At 39.8% G+C, this 17,620-nt stretch overlaps 1 long non-coding RNA gene across 1 annotated transcript; it reads left to right on the forward strand.

The window, feature by feature from the left end:
• The first annotated feature begins 14,358 nt into the window (after positions 1-14,358).
• LOC110174761 (uncharacterized) lies at positions 14,359-16,947 on the forward strand. Its single transcript, XR_002319195.2, has 3 exons — positions 14,359-14,424; positions 16,608-16,707; positions 16,793-16,947. It is a non-coding gene; the product is annotated as an uncharacterized LOC110174761 (long non-coding RNA).
• The last annotated feature ends 673 nt before the right edge of the window (positions 16,948-17,620 follow it).

Here is a 17,620-nt window from a genome sequence, read left to right on the forward strand (position 1 = left end):
TTAAAGGTCTTGGAGGGCCAGATCCAGCCCCCGGGCCGTATGTTTGACACCTGTGATCTACAGTGTAAAATGTTGTACTCTTACTTGGTTCCTCTTCCCACTGTGAGTAAATCTAGAAGTGACTAAAGCTTTATATTGATATTATGAAATGATTTGTTTATTCACTGCTCCTTCAAACACCATGCATTATTTAATATTTTATCCTTTCAACTGACTTAACTGTAAATTATAAATCCGATGTCCTGACCATCACTACGGAAGCCGAGAGGGGTCACAACAAACGCAAACGCCTCAACAAATACAAATGCGACAACACAACAAAAACGGCCACAACGGAAATGACCGCGGGACTCGATTTTAACGCAAACGCCGCAACAAATACAAACGCAAATGCCACAACACATTAAAAAGCCGCAACTCATTAAAAAGATACAACACATGACCCCTCTCGGCTTCCGTACATTACCCTTACAGTTGCTTTTCCCATGCATTTTTTTAAACTTTTTTAACTGTTTCGAGTCATTTCTTGGACCATTATTTCCCCCCTTTTACATGAGTTGTATTTTTATTTTCTGATCCATGTTATAACGTTGATTCCTCATCGCAAACAGACCCGGAGTTGTGCTTTTGTTTCATCCGCACAAACACACCTGCAGATTTGGGCTTTGTTTTTGTCTCACATGAAAACCACTCCACCTTGTCGTGTCACGTGACCGCACACACCTTCACGAGAATCACGTGGATCATTTCAACCCTGGAACTGCCCGTCTCTACTGAACGAAGAAGAACGTTAACCTGAAAACTACCACTTCATGACATCACGAGGAGGACAAGAGCATTTTGAGATGTTGACAGACTAAGAATTCAATGTGGGAATGAAACAAAACACAACTCCAGCTCTGTTTTGGTGAGGTAACAACATTATAACGTGGCGAAAAGTTCACCAGAGTCAATTTTGTGTAATATGGGACCAGTACAATTATTAGACAAGTGGGTATTTTGACCATATCGTGATTTTTATGCATATTCTCCAACTCCAAGCTGTATAGACTTGAATTCTTTTGGGATGTAAGCGTGTCAGGTGACGTGTTTTGGTCTAACAAGCGAGGGTGTGGCCTAAGGAGGTCATGTCTACACAATATTGTACAGAATTATTAGGCGGCTTCTTTTCTTCGGGCAAAACGGGCCACAAAAGAGATTTAACTCACTCCGAGAAGTCAAAAACCGTAAAAAAAAGTCTTTCAGAGGTACGCAGCACTCAGATACCGGGGCGTGATCACAGAACCGTCAAAGGTTTTGCTGCAAATAGTCAAGTGTCACAAGAAACGCTTTGAGAAATTAGTTGCAAACGATTTGAGAAGAAACAACAATTAAGCGAGAAGTGCCCGAGCACCTCTGAACAAGCAACATGAGCTGAGACGTCAAGACTGGGCCAAGAAATGTCTGCAGATTGATTTTTCGAAGGTTTTATGGACAGGTGAGGCGAGAGTGAGTCTTGTCGGAGCAGGTGGACCGTGGCTGGATCAGTAACGGGCGCAGAGTCAGAGCAGGGTGGAGGTGGGGTACAGGTATGAACTGGTATTATTCATTAAAGGTGAGCCGGTTGGACCTGTTCGGCTCAAATTAAAATCCAAAACCTATTTCCAGTTTTTAGAAGACGCTTTTTTTTCCAAGCAGTGGTACAGGAAAAAGTCTGCGTCTTTCAAGAAAACTATGATTTTTATGCGGGAAAATGCGAGTCAGGAATGAGAATCACGGGTGTCAAACATGGATCAGAAAATAAAAATACAACTCTAATGGTGGAAAATAATGGTCCAAGAAATGACTCGAAACAGTTAAAAAAAAGGGGGAAAAAAAGCTTGGGCAAAGTCACTGTCAGGGTAATGATCAGGACATTTGATTTATAATTTACAGTTAATTCAGCTGAAAGGATAAAATATTAAATAATGCACGAATAAATGTATTTGAAAGAGCAGTGAATAAACAAGTCATTTCATAATCATAATATCAATGTAAAGCTTTAGTCACTTCTAGATTTACTCACAGTGGGAAGAGGAACCAGATACTACTACTACATTTTACACTGTAGAGCACGGGTGTCAAACATACGGCCCGGGGGCTGGATCCGGCCCTCCAAGACCTTTAATGTGGCCCTCGGCTGATTTTCTACTAAAATATTTGAATTATATTTTCTCTGTACGTGGCCCCTCCCACCAGAGCAGCACAAATGAAGACTTGTCTCTTTCCAAACGCTCTTAAAGGACGATCGTTTTGACTGTTGACCGTGACACCCTCATCAGAAAAATGTCCAACATGAGAAAAGTGGAGCCGAGTGCAGGATTCTCCAAGAAAAACGGACTTAGTCCTATTTACAGACAAGTTCATGTTAAAACATTGTGTTGAAATTGTATTTTTCTTAAAGTTTCAGGTTGTTCATAATATTATAATATTTTGTAAAAGAAAGAGTTCATCAATTAAAAAAGATTTCTGTAACAGATTGTTTTTCTCTGCACAAATATTTGAACTTATTGTTATTTTTGGGGTTTATATGACATGACTTTTCTGATCCGGCCCCTTTGGGATCAAAGTAGGTTGGATACGACTCCATGACCAAAATGAGTTTGACACTCCTGCAGTAGATGGTTCATAAAAACCCCGGAAGTGCGAGTCCGGGCACCAGACAATCAGCAAAGAGCCATATATTCTGTGTTGTCAACGACTCCCGAGATCGAAGATTTAAAGCCAGAACAAAGAGAATGTTTGGTGAATTTTATCAAGGGGAAACACGTTATTGTTCTTCTTCCTGCGGGATTTGGGAAAAGTTTAATATACCAGTTAGTCCCATTAGAGGCGCATTACATACGTCATGACCAGATAGCAGCGACTGGTTAAATAAAAAAGTACCCACCTACTGTCGAGCAAACGAATCCTAATACTGTGAGGTCAGATTGTTTCTACAAAGAGAAACCGGCTGATGAATCAGACTGGGAAAATGCTCCATTGCTGCACTGAAGGACTTAAAGGTCTTAAAGTTGAAAAAATAATGACATGGCCTAATTCCTCAGCTGATCTAAACCCTATTAACAACCCGTGGGCCTTTCTTAAACAAGAAATTAATGGTGAAAGAAAACAGTCCACGTCTGAACAGTGTGTGGAGGCTGTGTCGCTGCTGCACAAAAACTTGATCGTCGACAGATCAAGAAACTGACAGACTCCATGAATGAAACAAAGCTTATGGCCATTTTTCATAAGCATATTGGTCACAGATTTTTTATTTTTTTTTTCTTTTTAAATGTCAGAAATGTTTATTTGTACATTTTGAGTTGACATCTGACAGATGAAAATAAACAAGTGGGAATGGAAAGTGTTCATTTTTTATTTAGTTATATATTTTTCATTTAGTTGCATAATAATTCTGCACAATAATAGTTGCCCAATAACTGTGCACACATAGATTCTCTCCTACGAAAGCCAAAACTTCACTTTTACTTTCTTTAAATATTCAGCTTTGAGGTTTATTAACATTTTGGATTGACCCAGATCACTGAAGTTGTTGAGTTATAATATGAGTCCTTGTAAATACAACTTGCCTAATAATTACACACACAGTGTAAACACGGCTCATTCTTGGATAGAGTTTTGAACAGGGATCCACTTTTGTTTTGTATCAGTTGTCATACATTCTCAGACTTTCTGGGCCAACTACTAACAGAAAGTAGTTTTATTAAATCAAATTACACAACCAGGCAAAGGTTCTTTTTGCTTCTTCTTTATTTCCATGAAGTGACATTGTAGATTCTCACTTAAGAAATCAAAACTACAAATGACACATGCAACAAACAAAGATTTACTAAAAATAAATCAAAATTTGTTCTAGATTTAAAACTAAAAAATAGGGATGTCCCGATCCGATCACGTGATTGGAAATCGGTGCCGATCACATGAATGTGGACTCAATCCGGACTCGGCCTTTATGGTCCGATCAGGTATTGAATAAATAATATACATGTATAACACACAGGACACACAGCACACAACAGTTTTTCTGAGGCGTGGGATTTGGTCAGGAACGTCCAGTCAGCGTGACTGTCTGTCCCAGCGCCTGCTGTAGAGGTGCACTTACGTTGGGACTTTTGGGCCGTGACCTGAAGTTCTGTGGCCTGTGTTCACACCTGCGCACGGTTCTGTTTGTTGCAAACAAAACAAACAGTGCTGTTGTGCAGTGGAGCTGGTGCTATTGGAGGTGAGGGTCCGTCCAGCGGCATGAAGTGTCTATTGAGCGGAGGGACTGATGTTGCGGTGTTGCTCCTCTGTGGGTTTGTGGATGTGGTGTGGTGCAGGGGGACAGAGGCTGTGGAGCTTCTGTCATCTCGTTTTTATTTGGTAAGATTTTGTATTATTTGGATTTCATAGACGAGCCTAAATGTTTCAAATAAAGTCCACATTTAAACATATAATATCAAATCTACAAAGTGTAGATTGTGCAGAGTCGAGTCTCAGGTCTGATCTGGTTCTGGTCTGGTTCCTGTTTTGTTCAGTTCATTTAGTTTATTAAGTTACACATTCCGAGACCAGACTGTGAAAAGTCAAGATTTTCAACAATGATGGTTCATGGTTAGAAAAGTTAATTTAAAAAAGTAAAGTTCTGGACAATTGATTTTTCACACTAAGTTTACCCCAAATACGACACATGAAATCAACACAATCTGATCCCCCAAACATCCTGGATCTTACTCTTTGCTCTTAATTCATTTTATAATGTTTTATAAAAGTATTGGATCGGGACGCGGTATCAGCAGACACTCAAAATAAAATGTGATTGGGACATCCCTACTAAAAAACAGCCTTGACCTTTTGTTTTGATCACTGCTTTGCACTTTTTTGGCACAACTGAAATGAAAACTGTTTCAGTCGACTTCAAGCTCACTGACAGAAGGCCGAGGGTTTGCAGCATCGACAAAGCAAAGGGTGGATACTCTTGAGGATTTAATTATGAAATAGAAAATATATTTGGTTGAGTTATTTAACGCTTTACTATGTCTTGCTTTTTATTTTTGTCTTCTGCACTATCTAAAAAAACACATTAAATGACTGGGTGTTAAACTTTTAATTGGTCGAGCACGTGCAGAACCAGACGAAACTATAAATATTTACGAGTACTGGAGATACTTTTTGTACGTACCAGAGGTGTCTGTGTGGTTGGACCCCTGGATTCACTTGGAGAATGTAGCTCGTCTAGGGCACGTACAGTACAACAGAACCGCTCTGGGGCTGGTCCGCGCAGCACAATGAAGCGAGCGTTTCAGGAATGCACCTGCAACGCCAAAAATGACACAAGCAGTGGACATAATTACAGGTTGCATTGACCTGCGGATCATATTTAATTACACTGACGCGCCTATTGTGTCATCATGGCGCAGCAGCTATTTTTGAAATGGCTACAAACACATTTAATTGTTTTCTCAAATAGATCTGTCACTGGACCAGTTCAGCAAAACTACTCAACCTGAAAGCTACGAAAATGACAGTTTTCTGATCGATGTTGAAAATGTTTTTAGCTCATCAAAAAAAAAAAAAAAAAAAAAACAGACCCGGAGTTGTGTTTTGTTTCGTTTACAGATGTTTAACGCACAAACCCTGCAGATTTATTTAGCCTGAGTTCTCCTCTTAAACTGAAAACACTCTTTCCCAACTTCTGATGTCAGGAATTACTACAGGAAGCGCTCCACTGTGTTTTTAAACTCCATACACCTTCACTGGAATCATTTGGATCATTTCAGTCCTGGAATTGCCGATCTGTAGGGCCGTTCCACCACAAATCTCCGAAAGTCCCCGCCCGACCATCTCAGATTTGACTGAAAAAATTCACACACTTTCCAACAGGAAAAGTCCCAAATTTGATCTCCCAACTCCTTATAGTTTTGTCACTAAAAATATTTTGTCAACTCCCCCCTGACCTGTTTTGAGGAGCCACTTTCAGATTGTTGTATCTAAAAAACTATTTAAGGTCGCTCCTTCAAATTTTCAAGGGTTAAAATTTGGCAAATGTACTTGTAGAATCTGGACTTTTACACATGTGCTTTGGATTTATTACACATTTCTAGGGGCTTGAATTTGCTCTTTGAAGGCCTGTGGAAAGTGCAATTTTAAAGACAGAGGTTTGATATTGAACATACACCTCCCCGCACACGCCCCTGTGGACTTTGTATTTTAAAACTGAGCCTCTGTGAGGAACGATCTACAAGATATTAAGTGTTCAAAATGGAAAAAATACATTTGGCGCCATTTTTAACATGTTATATCAAAAAATGACAACACCCACCTACATAAAATGGACTGTTTTAGAAAGATTAGATGTCTGTTTAGAAAAAATATATATATAATTTTATTTATTATTTACTTTTTTTCACTTGCGGCTCAGGGCTTCCGTAGACTAGTGCTGTGTACCTTTACAGCACATCATTTCTAAAATAGATGTTCCAGCACTACAACAGGACGCCTGTGTACAACTCAGGAGAGTTACACCGAAACAGCTGTTGGTCTCCTCAAAGAGTTGAGATAATTTACAGTAGCTGAGTAATCAAATCAAGCATTTTGTTGAGTTTAAGTTCTGTGTGTCAAACATGCAGAGTGTTTTCTGAGCTTCTGAAAGTGCCTTCATAGTCTCTGAATGCTCTGCATGTTTGGGGACACCACATTTTCAAAGATTCATTGTGCAAAAATAAGTCAGAACACCATCACAAATGTTGGATCTGTTAAAAACACACGTCTAGTCTTTCTACAACACTCCATTTTATGCAAAGCTTTGGGGGCAGGAGTGCTACTTGGATATGCAAAAAATGTGCAGAATTGTCCTTTTGGTGTAGGGACCAGTCTCAAATACAAAGTAGGAAAAAAACTGAGGCACTCAAAAAGTACAAAATTATTAAAAGCCTTTAATACCACATGGCAGATAAAGTTTAAATATCTGCCTAATGAAGGCCCAAGGGCCGAAACACATTGGCGTATTTAAACTTTATCTGCCATGTGGTATTAAAGGCTTTTAATTATTTTGTACTTTTTGAGTGCCTCAGTTTTTTTCCTATTTTGTATTTGAGACAGTCCATTTTATGTTGGTGGGTGCTTAATTTTTTGGCACCAAATGTATTTTTTCCATTTTGAACACTTAATATCTTGTAGATTGTTCATCGAGAGGCTCAGTTTTAAAATACAAAGTCCACAGGGGCGTGTGTGGGAAGGTTTATGTTCAATATCAAACCTCTGTCTTTGAAATGGCACTTTCCACAGTCCTTCAAAGATGCCCTCAGATTTGGAGAGTAAAATGTTCGAGCAAATTCAACCCCCCAGAAATGTGTGATAAATCCAAAGCACATGTGTAAAAGTCCAGATTCTACAAGTACATTTGCCAAATTTTAACCCTTGAGAATTTGAAGGAAGGACCTTAAATTGTTTTTTTAGATACAAGAATCTGAAAGTGGCTCCTCGGAAAACTCAAACAGGTCAGGGGGGAGTTGACAAAATATCTTTTAATGACAAAACTATAAGCAGTTGGGAGATCAAATTTGGAACTTTTGTGTGAAGCTCCTAGAATTTTTTCAGTCAAATCTGAGATGGTCAAAATTGAACAAAAATGAACAAAACGACAAGGTAAAATTAGCTGTAATCTTGAAAACTAAACTACATGACCTCACTTGACAGAACTTTTTGAGCCTCGGAGAATAGTAATAATAATAAAGAGTTACTCAAACATGTGTGAATGAAACAAAACACAACCCCGTGTCTGGTTTTGAGGAGGTAACAACACGACTTAAAGCTCACAGGAGCACAATATAGGCACTTTAAAAGGTGCTGTATATGATTTTTATAAGTTCTTTTCACAACTTTCAGAGCTCAGTCAAACTAATGTTAACAATAACTAGCATAATAAAACATTTTTAACTGGACGCAGGACGTTTTAGAAAAGTTTTAGAACACCCTAATTTTTCCAGTTATTTATTCAATCAATCAGTCAACAACTTTATTAATCCCAAATTCTGTTCACACATCTCTGATTGCGCACAATTGATAAATAATAAAAGAAAAAGAAAAACAGACGTCATACAGTCAAACCTCAGTGCATCAGGGACACAAAAGCAAATTTACTTTCCATTGAATGAATGAATGTTTATTCAGACAGTAACACACAGAACAAACATAGAAAATGTAAATACATAGATATAACACATAAGTACTGTAAATATTTCTTTTCTATAATAATAAGTGAAAATAATGTCACACAGATTTTACTTGTGTCCGAAAAAGGAGTGGGAGGAAGTAAATACTTATTTAACCCCACCCTTTTTTTCTACCGTCCCAAATAAACAAAGAACATATAGACTTTTCATTTCCTGTACAATATAAGATATAATTGCACAGTATCTGTATTTCATTACAAATCTGACAACAACAACAACAACAACAACAAATATATGTATATTATGTACACAGATATAATATATACATACTTACATATGTATATACATATACATACACACACACACACACACACACACACACATATATATATATATATATATATATATATATATATATATATATATATATATATATATATATATATATATATATATATATATATATATATATATATATATATATATATATGTATATAAAAGATACAAAACACAAGTCCAAGCTCTGTCAAAACTACCTCAGGAAAAAAGAACAAGATGTTGAGCTTGAAAACCTGGAGAGTCCAGCAGCACAGTGTCCAGACTTAAACCTCATCGAGCTGGTTTGGGATGAACTGGACAGAAGAGTGAAGTGACTGGAAAACTTCTGTAAAAGATTTGGGAAACCTTCTGAACAATATTTGATTTCTATTGTAAAAAGAACGAGCCATGAGTGTGTTCAGCTGTTATATCTGCCAAAGGTCGACACTTTCATGAACCAAAAGTTTAAAATACCTTTGGTCAATAGTAAACAGTGAAAAAGTGTGGTTGATAGTTAAATATTTGTTTTTATTTGTGGCATGTTTTAAACTGTTAATTAACCTGCACACTCAAGCAGAGCAGAGGCAACACAAGTTCATTTCAAACTAGAAGTGAAGTCTGTTGTTGATTATGTTTTTGAAGTGTTTTGCTCTTAACAATTTGAAATTAGCTTAAGTTTAATCACATGATCAACTTTATACATAATATAGTTGACTGTGTTTTAGTGAACTATTCAAACCTGTGCACTTTGAAGACACAGTTTGAACATGTGATAAAAGGATTCATTATCATTGCACATGATTTTAGAAACACAAGATGTAATATGGAAATAGTAATAAATACAATAATGTATGTGTAATATATTTGTTGAATAAAGAGTTGCATTGTTAAAAGTTGTGAAAGGGGAGGCAGTCCGTTTGTTACGTAATAGAAAGGTGAGGTAAATGACTTCAAGGAAACATTATTCTTTTATTACCAGTGACGTTTTGGGACAGATGTTATTGTGGAGCTGCCGTAAGCCTTTAATTAACGCCTTCTATTTTCAACTCGTGTCCAAACAAACAAAACAAACTAAGAAAACAAAAATTACACAAAATACTGTCAAATAATACAACACTTTTAATCTGTGGCCTGAGGTGAATGTGTGTGTGTGTGTGTGTGTGTGTGTGTGTGTGTGTGTGTGTGTGTGTGTGTGTGTGTGTGTGTGTGTGTGTGTGTGTGTGTGTGTGTGTGTGTGTGTGTGTGTGTGTGTGTGTGTGTGTGTGTGTGTGTGTGTGTGTGCTCTCACACACACTGTGTGTGTGTGTGTGTGTGTGTGTGTGGCTTATACACCTGTGTGTGTGGCTCCCATACACCTGTGTGTGTGTGGCTCATACACCTGTGTGTGTGGCTCCCATACACCTGTGTGTGTGTGTGGCTCTCACACACGTGTGTGTGGCTTTCACACCTGTGTGTGTGGCTTCCTTTCACCTGTGTGTGGCTTATACACCTGTGTGTGTGGCTCTCGTACACCTTTGTGTGTGGCTCCTGAACACCTGTGTGGCTCTCATACACCTGTGTGTGTGGCTCTTGTACACCTGTGTGTGTGGCTCTTGTACACCTGTGTGTGTGGCTCTCATACCCCTGTGTGTATGGCTCTCGTACAGCTGTGTGTGTGGCTCTCGTACACCTGTGTGTGTGGCTCTCGTACACCTGTGTGTGTGGCTCTCGTACACCTGTGTGTGTGGCTCTCGTACACCTGTGTGTGTGCTCTCGTACACCTGTGTGTGTGGCTCTCGTACACCTGTGTGTGTGGCTCTCTGTACACCTGTGTGTGTGGCTCTCGTACACCTGTGTGTGTGGCTCTCGTACACCTGTGTGTGTGGCTCTCGTACACCTGTGTGTGTGGCTCTCGTACACTGTGTGTGTGGCTCTCGTACACCTGTGTGTGTGCTCTCGTACACCTGTGTGTGTGGCTCTCGTACACCTGTGTGTGTGGCTCTCGTACACCTGTGTGTGTGGCTCTCGTACACCTGTGTGTGGCTTCGTACATGTGTTTATGTTGTTTTTCTCTCGTGTCTGGCTCAAATACACGTGTGTGTGTGAAGCTCTCAGACATGTGTGTGTGGCTCTCATACCTGTGTGTCTGGCTCTCACAGTAAGTTTGTATATATATATATATATATATATATATATATATATATATATATATATATATATATATATATATATATATATATATATATATATATATATAGTTTTCACAGACATTTGTCAGAAAGACTCTTTACAGATCATTATTGAGTCAGTTCACTCAGTGGTGGTAAACTACTGTTATAGTCACAGCTGCCCTGGGGCAGACCGACGGAAGCGCTTCTGCCAATCAGTGCCATCGGCCCCTCCACCACCACCATCACTCACACAACACTTTCATACTAGGCAATGTGGGTGAAGTGTCTTGCCTAAGGACACAACAACAGTTTTTGCGACTGGCTCCCCCCTGTGGCTCCTGATTTTCCAAAGTCCTGACCAGACCCGGCCCTGCTGAGATCAGGCTTTGACAAGTGTGTGGCTCTCAAACACCTGTGTGGCTCTCATACACCTGTGTGGCTCTTGTACATCTGTGTGGCTCTCGTACACCTGTGTGGCTCTCGTACACCTGTGTGGCTCTCTTACACATGTGTGGCTCTCGTACACCTGTGTGGCTCTCTTACACATGTGTGGCTCTCGTACACCTGTGTGGCTCTTGTACATCTGTGTGGCTTGTACACCTGTGTGGCTCATACACCTGTGTGTGGCTCTCGTACACCTGTGTGGCTCTTGTACACCTGTGTGGCTCATACACCTGTGTGTGGCTCTCGTACACCTGTGTATGGCTCTCGTACAGCTGTGTGTGTGGCTCTTGTACACATGTGTGGCTCTTGTACACCTGTGTGGCTCTCTTACACCTGTGTGGCTCTTGTACAGTTGCGTGGCTCTTGTTGTACACCTGTGTGGCCCATACACCTGTGTGTGGCTCTCATACACCTGTGTGGCTCTCGTACACCTGTGTGGCTCTTGTACACCTGTGTGGCTCATACACCTGTGTGTGGCTCTCATACACCTGTGTATGGCTCTCGTACAGCTGTGTGTGTGGCTCTTGTACACCTGTGTGGCTCTTGTACACCTGTGTGGCTCTTTTACACCTGTGTGGCTCTTGTACACTGTGTGGTTCTTGTACACCTGTGTGGCTCTTGTACACTGTGTGGCTCTTGTACACCTGTGTGGGTCTCTTACACCTGTGTGGCTCTTGTACAGTTGCGTGGCTCTTGTTGTACACCTGTGTGGCCCATACACCTGTGTGTGGCTCTCATACACCTGTGTGGCTCTTGTACACCTGTGTGGCTCTTGTACACCTGTGTGGCTCTTGTACACCTGTGTGGCTCTTACACTGTGTGGCTCTTGTACACTGTGTGGCTCTCATACACCTGTGTGGCTCTTGTACACCTGTGTGGCTCTTGTACACTGTGTGGCTCTCATACACCTGTGTGTGGCTCTCATACACCTGTGTGGCTCTTGTACACCTGTGTGGCTCTTGTACACTGTGTGGCTCTCATACACCTGTGTGGCTCTTGTACACCTGTGTGGCTCTTGTACACTGTGTGGCTCTCGTACACCTGTGTGTGGCTCTCGTACACCTGTGTGGCTCTTGTACACTGTGTGGCTCTTGTACACCTGTGTGGCTCTCGTACACCTGTGTGGCTCTCGTACACCTGTGTGGCTCTCGTACACATGTGTGGCTCTTGTACACTGTGTGGCTCTCGTACACCTGTGTGGCTCTCGTACACCTGTGTGGCTCTCGTACACCTGTGTGGCTCTCGTACACCTGTGTGGCTCTCGTACACTGTGTGGCTCTCGTACACATGTGTGGCTCTCGTACACCTGTGTGGCTCTCGTACACCTGTGTGGCTCTCGTACACCTGTGTGGCTCTCGTACACCTGTGTGGCTCTTGTACACATGTGTGGCTCTTGTACACCTGTGTGGCTCTTGTACACATGTGTGGCTCTTGTACACATGTGTGGCTCTTGTACACCTGTGTGGCTCTCGTACACATGTGTGGCTCTTGTACACATGTGTGGCTCTCGTACACCTGTGTGGCTCTTGTACACATGTGTGGCTCTTGTACACCTGTGTGGCTCTTGTACACATGTGTGGCTCTTGTACACATGTGTGCTCTTGTACACCTGTGCTCTTGTACACCTGTGTGGCTCTTGTACACATGTGTGGCTCTTGTACACATGTGTGGCTCTTGTACACCTGTGTGGCTCTGTACACATGTGTGGCTCTTGTACACCTGTGTGGCTCTTGTACACATGTGTGGCTCTTGTACACGTGTGTGAGGCTCTAAGAAACAGAAGTTGAATCATTCGAAACACAAAATGTGACAGCCTCTTCCTCCTCACTTGATGAAGTTTGTGAATGTGCTAAAAAGGGTTTTATGTTTGCATGTATTTGTCTTTTGTTAGTTTTTGTTTTTCTAAGTTTTATTGTTGGAGGCCACAGTGACAGATCTGCACAAACAACTTGACCTTAAGATGAAAACAGATCTTCATTTCTGTTTTGAAATACTAAGCACAGAACTGCAGCTTGTGTGATACAGGTGACTGTAAAACACTAAAACATCATTTCAGATTCAACCGAACAAAAAAGAAAAGAGCGAGACGTCTTTGTTATGCTAAATATAGGTGGGGTGCGTGCCATTGAAGTGCATGTACTATTCTTTTATTACCTGGGTTGAATCACATCTATAGATCCATTATTATTATTAAGCCAATAATGAATGAATTCCATTGAGTGGTGTGTTCCACAACAAACACATAAAACAAAAGTTATTACCGATACAAAAGATGACCTATTAGTTGATGATGATGTGGCATTTTGTTGTTACAGATTTTAGCAGAAAAAGATTCATTATGCAAAGGGTGAAATCATCCATGTTGTGAAATGGTTGAAATTTTGAGATTTGAGATTTATATATTTATTTTGAGCAAGTAAGAAATTGACATTCTTTTACCGTGGAACATATAACATGAATGAAATCATAACAGAAATAACAACTAAAAATATATAATAAAAATAATAAATAATACATAATAGAAAAAAAAATTGGCCCTAACAGACAAGACAAGAGACCAGACTAAAGGTGTTGAGGCATAGCAGTGACTGAGCACTGACTTGGCACTGGGGCTTGTGCAGGGGCCAATAAAGTGCTTTGATTTGAAATGTTCATGTTTAGGTTAAAGAAGTGGCTGCATGAGTCACAAAGCTGCCAAGTTAAAACTAAGACCTAGTTTCATATAATGTATGTGAAATGACCATCGCACATGATCCATGAGCTCCAACTGGATCAAAATGTGATTACATTTTCATTTGCAATCATAAGTGCATGAAACAATGAGCTCAAACTAAAATGAAGTTTTGTTAAGCGTACTGTAATATTTTATATGTATGCAGGAGCACGCTGCAGTGATTAGAGATCAGAACCAAGGGCGGTGCATACAGCTATTGTACACCCTGCTGAGATGAATCATACTGCCTTTACAATGAAGTAAGTAAAAGGCTCAGATTAATCCTTTAAATTATATGTTGATTTTCTGCAAACAATGCAGCTAGTCCACTTCCCAAACACAAACTCCTGTCTGCCCAAAATGTAACTTAACAAGTTTGACATCATTGAAGCTCAGAACATCACCATCCTCCCATAGCTGGATCCTCCTCACAAGGGAGGAGACACCTGGCGAACAATCATGATGATTACATTAATTAATCATTACGTGGACTGATATATGACGTGTGTCATTCAAAAACAATGCATATATATAAATACAAAACTCAAGTGCTCCTGTCATATTTAAGACACAAGGCACTGGACTAGCAGTGAGAGCACAGGTGGAGGAATCCTTCATCATCTCAGTAAGTACACAATGCTGTTTGCTGGATTATATATATTTTCAAAATGCGTTATGTGGTTTTGTGATTGTAGTTTATTTTGTCCTTTTGCAGCATTACAAAAACATAGACGACACAACCCCATTTGGATCATGACTGAATCTGTTTAGGCTGAAGTAAAAAGTACTTGTGCTTACAGTTTCACTTAGGACTTACCGTAAATGTAAGAGAAAAGAAGTTGAATGCATACTTTGTTCCATAGCTCTATAGCTTTCAAAGCAATAGTGCTCTACAGTATTGGACTTCAGGTTCAGGTTGTTCCATACACTCACCCCTTAAACTGAAATACAGTCTCTTTTTGTCTTAGTTCTTTTGTCTTAGGTCTTCATTTTTTAAAGATGCTTGTTGGAATCTGGAATCTTCATAAGGTCACATTGACTCTCTGTCTCTCTGCTCAAATAACTCCTGCAGACAAGGAGGAAGCAGATGATTCTAGGCCTTGTGCATCACTACAGCTGTACAACAAAAATCAAAACACTTAAGCAGATTTTCCTTAATAAAAGAGGATTTTGGATTTATTTATTATTTATTGGAATGCTCCTTGAGATGTGCCATCTCATTTTCAAGGGGGTCCAAAAAAAACACAAACAATAAGTAATACACAACACAGTACAAGATCTCTCACCTCTTGCAAAGAGAGCTGAAGAGAACACTCAGTGGATTGAGGTGCGTTATGTAAAATGCATATTTTGATAAATTGTATCAGCATAGTCAATGATGGGTAAAACTAATAGAGTAATAATTATTTATATGGCTTCTTGAGTGAAACAGTTCGGTGACCGGTGAAGAGGACTTTGATAGACAAGATATTTGATAGATTCATGTTGAATCATCCTGGACCCATCACTGAACTGAATGTGAAGGTCAGGGGAATAGATTAGATTATGATGAGTTTCAAACAGTAAACACGATTTTTTTCATATTTTTGGTTTGTGATTTATTGTTGCTAATTTCTTGATTGTCATTCAAATTAAATAACCAGAAAACAACAAATTAGTAATTTCAGTTATATAAAGTAATTCATCAGTGCATTTGTATAGCTTCTTTCAAGACATCCAAAGCATTTTACAGTTCATTGTTCATTCACTCCACACTCAGAGAAGCAATGCTGCCAATTTGTGCCATCAACCCTTTCAACCACCAACACTCATGCACACACAACTTTTTACTAAGTAATGGAGGTCAAGTGTCTTGCCTAAGAACACAGTTACAGTTTTTGTGACTGGCGCCCCCCTGTGGCACCTGGTGTTCCCAGTGTCTCCCATCCAAATCCTGACCAGGCCCAGCCCTGCTGAGCTTCTGAGATCTGATGAGATCAGGCCTTGACAAGCCGGTATGGCCATGAAATAAAAGGAATTTAACACATTTGCTGTTCAAATGAGGTTCTATGGGAAATATGAAAGAGATGACTACAATTTGTATTTTGTGCAGGAAGAATGTTTTTATATTTAAAAAAAAAAGAAGAAGAAACAAAAGTTAGGAAAAAACTGTTGCCAATATCGCAGCAACTAATGTTTTTAGTGTTTGACTTAAAAAAAAAAAAAAAATTGTTTAGTTGCTGAGTCAAATAAAATGTTGGTTGAAACAAAGGTTGAAATATGGTAAATGAAGGCTTGTAGATACTGAATATTCACAAATAAAATGCACTGATGATGGTTTTCTTTTATTTTTAATCTCTGACATTTTGATTTAATAGATTGATTTTATCCTTGTTGTAACGCGTCTTTTGGCACATGTTTTACATTTTGTCTGCATAATTGAGATGGTAATGATGTTGAAATATGAAAGTACAGTTACAGTGATTTTAGTCACAATTATTTATTCCAGTTAATCATTGCAGCCTTATTTGCCACTACAAGATCAACAATGTCACATGTCTTCTTTGTGACATTCAATTTATCAAGTCAAGCATTTTTGTTCATTTATTTTGACATACATTGTAATTTATTATAGTACATTTGATTTTAATCCAGGTCAAGAAGTGACTGTAAACCCAGGAGCTTATTCTAAAACGTGAAAAAAGAAAAAGACAGGAGTATCAGAAAACATTGTAATGCTATTGGATTAAAATGTTATTTAAATATTCAGCCTCTGAATTAATTAATTTTAACAATCCCATCATATGTTTTTTTGTTTGTTTTTTTCAGTTTATTTTCAAGTTTGTAAGTGGACAAGACTTCAAAAGACAGACAAACTCATAATTCACCATGATTATCAGGTTGCTTCTCCTGGTGTTACTACCAGTAGGTAAGTGGTCAGAATTATAATTATTCTCTGTTCTATGGGACACTGTTGATTTGACACTGACTCTAAAACTTTTATTATGCAACAGTATTGAACGTCCAACCTGTGGATGGAGCGCTGAAGGACAGATGTCCTGGACTCAACATCACAACTGCAGCTCCTCCAACTACCACAACTACAACTACAGCTCCTCCAACTACCACAACTACAACTGCAGCTGCCTCAACTACAACAACTACAACTACAGCTGCCCCAACTACCTACAACTACAACTACAACTACAGCTGCCCCAGCTACAACTACAGTTGCCCCAACTACAACTACAGTTGCCCCAACTACAACTACAGCTGCCCCAACTACAACAACTACAACTACAGCTCCTCCAACTACCACAACCACAACCACGCCTCTGCCAACCAGAAGTGCAGCAGTAACAGCAGCTACAGCTACTGGTGTGGCATCAACAGCAGCAACAGCAGCAGCAACAGCTGCAGCGGCAGCAGCAGCAGCAGCTGCATCCACAACCAACAGAACCTTGGCTCAGCAAGCCTATAATGCATCTGTGGAAGCTCTCAAAGCTGCTCAAGAGGCAGCAAGACAGGCTCAGGCATTACTAAACGGAACAGGAACACTAACAGATACAATACAAGCAGCTCAGCTGGCAGCAGAGAAAGCACTTGAGGCATCCCAGGCAGCAGTGCAGGCATCACAGACAACCCCTGCATCACTGACCCAATATTCAGAAAATATTGTGAACGCATCTAAAAATGCATCAGAGGCAGCCCTTAAGGCAAATGAAGCAGCTACTATTTTGTCTTCTTTAACTCCTGAAAACCTACAAGCAGCAACTACAGCCATGAATGAGTCAGCAATAGCATCACAACAAGCAGCCAAGGCTATGTTAGCAGCTCTAGAA

This window comes from Boleophthalmus pectinirostris, unplaced genomic scaffold (genome assembly GCF_026225935.1).
Source record: "Boleophthalmus pectinirostris isolate CB_2022bp ecotype Guang Dong unplaced genomic scaffold, ASM2622593v1 HiC_scaffold_3, whole genome shotgun sequence".
Lineage (NCBI taxonomy): Eukaryota > Metazoa > Chordata > Actinopteri > Gobiiformes > Gobiidae > Boleophthalmus > Boleophthalmus pectinirostris.